This window comes from Asparagus officinalis, chromosome 7 (genome assembly GCF_001876935.1).
Source record: "Asparagus officinalis chromosome 7, Aspof.V1, whole genome shotgun sequence".
NCBI classification, from domain to species: Eukaryota; Viridiplantae; Streptophyta; class Magnoliopsida; order Asparagales; family Asparagaceae; genus Asparagus; species Asparagus officinalis.
In genome coordinates this window covers 87,756,098-87,762,097 of record NC_033800.1, presented here as the reverse complement: position 1 = coordinate 87,762,097, position 6,000 = coordinate 87,756,098, and positions in this window count along the sequence as shown.

Here is a 6,000-nt window from a genome sequence, read left to right as displayed (position 1 = left end):
CATGCCGTAGGTGATATTTGCTTATATGTTCATTAATTAATGGATTATGTGAACGTGGTTATAAGTGAAATTATTCTCTTCTAACAGTGATAACTCACTTATTCTTTTGTGTCCTGATTGGATTGGAGTTCGCTAATCCGCAGTGTTTTTTGTCACAATCGAGGGTTCACAACTGATCGTAGTTTTGTTAATGTAATTTTAGATTGTAGTTTCAGTACGTTCCTGGTTTGTGTTAGCGGTCTTGCATATTCATTTATTTCAATGTGTGAGTTTGATCTCCCAGGGACGTTAGATTAGGTTCGAGACTACGAGAACAATTAAATGAAAATCTGGTTAAATGAATTAAGGGCTAATGCTTTTGGGTCAATTTTGGTCGAAGTTGATCTAGTGAATTTAGTTGCATGAGTTTATCGCAACTAGTGAATTTAGTTCACAACTGGATCCAAGTCAATGTGGAAATTTTTGAGAGGTATCTCAGGTCAATTGAGTTTATTGCATGAGTTTGATCTGGTGAATTTAGTTCAAGAAAGACCCCGTCCTTTAGCAAGGGAAACTGAAATAAAGTTTGGATGAGTAAGCTGAATAATCGAATTAGTTTTTTTTATTTAATGTTTTATGTTCTGTTTTCCCCCCTCTTTCCCCCCCCAAACAATCTTTGCAAAGTTGGCTTTAAAACATGTAGGTCCAACGCAGTACAAGGCTACAAGGAACTTTTGGCAATGGGGGGGTTTTGGTGTTTGGCTCAGAAATTGCAGATATGCTGTATGATTTAATTAACTACAGTTTGTCGATCCACTCGATTGCCATCTGCTTCTGTTCAACTTGCAATAATGCTCAAGACATAAATAATATCATGATCATATGTCATATATCACATCTATGTAGTACTATGCTTGAACCAAATGCCTCCCTTGTGATACTGTAATGAGTGTAAAATGTTTGTTTTCAGAAAGGAGATTCTTGTAGCTGGAATTGGATTTTGCTTACTGTTTAAGTCCTTCTGCAAGTTTTTGATGGTAGCTTTTTTTTTTTGAAAGGTACATAATTAGTGTTTAATGAATTGTGGGCATGTTTTTGCTCTGCAAAAAATAAATAAAAATAAAAATAAAAATAAAAATAAAAAGAGGAAACTTCATGTTGCTTGATATTCAAGAGTGCTTCCCATTTTAGGCAATGCAATTATTGTTGGGGTTAATTGCTCAAACTTCTTGTAGTATCGATGTTTTGAACTTACTACCTTGTAGTTTCATTTTTGCAAATAGACCTCTCAGGCTAAATTTTCTCAACTCTTTTACCTGTCGTAAAATTTGGAATGCATTACCCACGGGTGCAATCAGTTGTGTCTGTTGGGGAAACTAGGATTTTTCCAAGTGAATTTTTGAGCAAATTGAGCTAAACGTTTTGATGGGTCCCACTGTCCGAAATGGATGGGAGTGAGTTTGAACGCGTTCTTCATTCAAGGGAAATGAATCTGGTATATTCACTTGTCCAAATCGGTTTGCGAATGAATGATATATTCAAGTCGGAAGATGGACCAAAACTAAAATTTAATGGGCGCGTCCAATCACGAAGAGCCGCAACTGTTCGGTTTAGTTGTGTCTGTTCGAACCCGAACAACCACTTCTTTTTATTCCGAATGGGTGCGTCCTTTGGTGAAGGGATGTCTTCAAAAGACACCAAGTCCCTATAAAAGGAACCCAAAATCTCATTCCCAAAATACTAAACATTGAATCAAATCCAGTGTGTTTAAGAGAGATCTGAATTTTGTGTTCGTTTTTCTTCCATTCGTTTTCCTTTCCGGTCAAGTGGTGGAAGGCACGGTTAGCCTTGGTTCGCTAGTACAGCTTTGCAGAAGTGCTTTTCCGAAGCTGTGAAGGAGTGTTGTATTTTGGGAGACAATGTCTGATCATCCTGTAAGCACCATAGCAGGGGGCGTAATTTGTCTTAAGGAGATTCGTCACTTGACGTACCTCACTCCAGCAATTCTAGTTCTTTCTCTCTCCTACAAAAGTGCTTCTTCTAAAAGTGTTTTTCCTAACAGTTCTTTTTAGGAATATTTTATTCAATTTGATTTCGGTTATTGATTTAATACTGAATTATTTTACTATGACTCTAACAATCTTAAGACAAATTAGATTTTATTTCATCCGGTTATATTCAGTAATTATTTCTGTTTTTATCGAGATCTTGATCACTGATCTTTGATCTCTCTTAATCAAACAGGAGACCAGTAATTTTATTTTAATTACTAATTAATTTTTTGCATGTGTAGAAAAATGTTTACCAATCAAGAAGGGGGGAATCAAGGAATAATGACTAATTCAAGTCAGATTGTGGTGTCTGGACCGCTTTCGGTGACTAAGCATGACAAGCCAGAAAAGTTTAGTGGGAAGGACATCAAGCGTTGGTAGCAAAAGATGTTCTTTTATCTGACCACGCTGAAGCTGACCAAATTTCTACAAGAGGAATGTCCAGCACTAGATACCGCCAACAAGAACAGCATTTTGGCGGTCGATGCATGGAAAATGGAGACTTCCTTTGCTGAAATTATGTCCTAAATGCGTTGGAGGACACATTGTACAATGTGTATAGTCCATTCAAGACGGCTAAGGAACTCTGGGTAAGTCTTGACAAGAAGTACAAAACTGAGGACGCCGGTATGAAGAAGTTCGTTGTGGGACGATTTCTAGAGTACAAGATAGTGGATGCAAAGGCTGTGATCAGCCAAGTCTAGGAGATCAAACTCATTCTTCACAAGATTGAGGCTGAAGGTATGATCTTGTCTGAATCTTTTCAGGTTGCAGCTATTGTTAAGAAGCTACCTCTTGGATAAAAAGATTTCAAGAACTATCTGAAGCACAAGCGTAAGGAGATGAGTCTGGAGGATCTCATAGTCCGTCTTCGGATCGAAGAAGACAATGACTCAAGTGATAAGAGGGGTTCCAAGAACTCTTATGGGGCAAAAGCAAATATGGTTGAAGAATCAAAGGGGAAGGGCTCCAATTCCAAGAATTTCAAGAAACAAAAGAGGAATGAGAAATCCTCAGGGAATAAGGGCAAGAACCAGGAAGGCACAAAACGCTTCAAGGGTACTTGCTTTGTGTGTAAAATCCTAGACATAAGGCGAACGAGTGTCACAAGCGTCTGAAGAACAAAAACCAACCACAGGCCAATATGACTGACCACATCTCCTCTGATATGACTGACATGCACCTCTCTGCTGTTATTTCAGAAGTGAACCTGACAACCAATTGCAAAGATTGGTGGGTCGATACTGGAGCAACCAAACACATCTGTTCGGACAGAATGTTGTTTGCTGAGTACCAGAAGTTGGAACATAACAATAATCTCTTTATGGGAAACTCAACATCTTCCAAGGTTGAGGGAAAGGGCAAGGTGATTTTAAAGTGGACTTCCAAAAAGGATTTGACTTTGAAAGATGTGCTGCATGTTCCAGATATCCGAAAGAACCTAATATCAGGCTCAGTGTTGAGTAAGAAGAGCTTCAAAATGGTTTTTGAATCTGACGAATTTGTACTCACTAAGGGTGAGGTTTATGTGGGTAAGGGTTACTTGTTGGATGGCCTTTTTAAGGCAAATGTTGTTGTTGGGGACAAGAAACTTGTGTACTTATACCCAAAAGTGATTAATAATAAAGAAGGATCTTCTATTTATTTGCTTGAGTCTCTTTCTTTGTGGCATGCCAGGCTAGAACACGTCAATTATAAGTCCTTAAGGAACTTGTCCAATCTAGGACATATTCCAAGACTTAACCTGGATGAAAATAAGTCCTTAAGGAACTTGTCCAATCTAGGACATATTCCAAGACTTAACCTGGATGAAATACATAAGTACGAAACTTGTGTAGAAATTGTCCAATCTAGGACATATTCCAAGACTTAACCTGGATGAAATACATAAGTACGAAACTTGTGTAGAAAAAAAGTATGCTAAGAGGTCGTTTCATTCAATTGAACATAACACTGAACCTTTAGGGTTGACTCACAGTGACCTATGCGACTTGAAGTTTGCGCCTACGAGAAGTGGGAAAATTTATTTCATTACTTTTATCGATGACTGCACTAGATACTGTTATACGTATCTTCTAAGCAGTAAAGACGAGGCGATTGATATGTTCAAGGCATATAAAGATGAGGTGGAAAGTTAACTCACCAAAAAGATTAAGATTCTCAAATCTGATCGAGGAGGAGAATATGAATCGACAGAGTTTGATGAGTTGTGTGCTAACTTTGGTATCATCCAGCAAACAACAATACCTTATACACCTCAGCAAAATGGGATTGTTGAGAAGAAGAATAGAACTTTGAAGGATATGGTCAATGTCATGCTTGTAAGTTCTAGAGCACCATAGAACTTGTGGGGGAAGCGCTACTTACCGCTAATCATATCATGAATAAGGTACCCTACAAGAAACTTGGTCTTATATCATTTGAATTATGGCATGGAAGGCCTCCTTCCTACCATTACCTCAAAATGTGGGGATGCCTTGCAAAGGTGTCAGCACAACTACCTAAGAAGATCAAGTTGCGAACAAAAACTATAGATTGCCGGTTCATAGGCTATCCATTGAATAGCAGTGCCTACAAGTTTTTGATACATAAATCAGAGGTCCCTAATATTGATGTGAACATGATTATCGATTCAAGGGAAGTTGTGTTCTTTGAAGATAGATTTCCTTATAAGATGGATAATAGAAAGACTTCTGGGAAAAGAACACATGAAATTGCGTTCAGGGATGATAGTCCCAATGAACCAACATACAATGAGGAAGTTGAACCTAGAAGGAGTAAGAGAATGAAAGTCTCTAAATCTTTTGGTCCAGACTTCATAGTATATGCGCTCGAGAGTGAACCTCAAACATTCAAAGAGGCTATGTCTACACCAGAAGCACAAATATGGAAAGAAACTGTAAACAGCATAATCGAGTCCATTCTAAGTAACCATACTTAGGAGTTGGTTGACTTACCACTAGGGAGTAAACCACTCAAGAGTAAGTGTATTTTCAAATAAAAATTAAAATCTGATGGATCGATTGAGAAATACAAGGCTAGGTTGGTAGTAAAGGGATACTGACAAAAGGAAGGTCTTGATTACTTTATTACATATTCACCTGTAACGAGGATAACATCCATTTGGATGTTAATTGCAATTGCTGCTCTACACAATCTGCAAATACATCAAATGAACGTGAAGACTATGTTTCTAAATGGTGAATTGAACAAAAAAATTTACATGGAATAACCAGAAGGGTTCCAAGCTAAAGGCCAAGAGCATAATGTGTGCAGATTGGTTAAGTCCTTATATGGGCTGAAACAAGCTCCAAAACAGTGGCACGAGAAGTTTGACAGTGTCATGATCAATGATGGATTCACTATAAATGAATGCGACAAGTGTGTTTACACTAAGACAGTTGGAGAGACATGCGCTATTTTCTGTCTATACCTAGATGACATGCTGATTCTTAGGACTAATGATGAAGTCATTAAGTCCACCAAACAAATGCTAATAAAAAATTTTGATATGAAGGACATGGGTATTGCTGACGTAATTTTAGGCATTAAAATTAGTAGAACACCATATGTAATCTTTCTATCTCAGTCACATTACATAGACAAGATGTTAGAAAGATTAAAAGAATTTAGGATCAAAGAAAACACAAATCCTTTCCTCCCTCACATTCACCTTCGTAAGAATACAGGAGTTGCAACGAGGAAACTGGAGTATTCACAGATCATTGGGAGTCTAATGTACCTAATGAACTGACACAAGGCCAGATATTGCTTACGCTGTAAGTAAACTAAGTAGGTACACTAGTAATCCCAGTAAAGATCATTGGTCTGCCTTACTAAGAGTAATAGGCTACTTGAAGAATACAAAGGATTATGCATTGAGATATGAAAATTATCCACCTGTACTTGAAGGGTATAGCGATGCTAACTGGATTACGGATTCCAAGGAATCAAAATCAACTAGTGGATA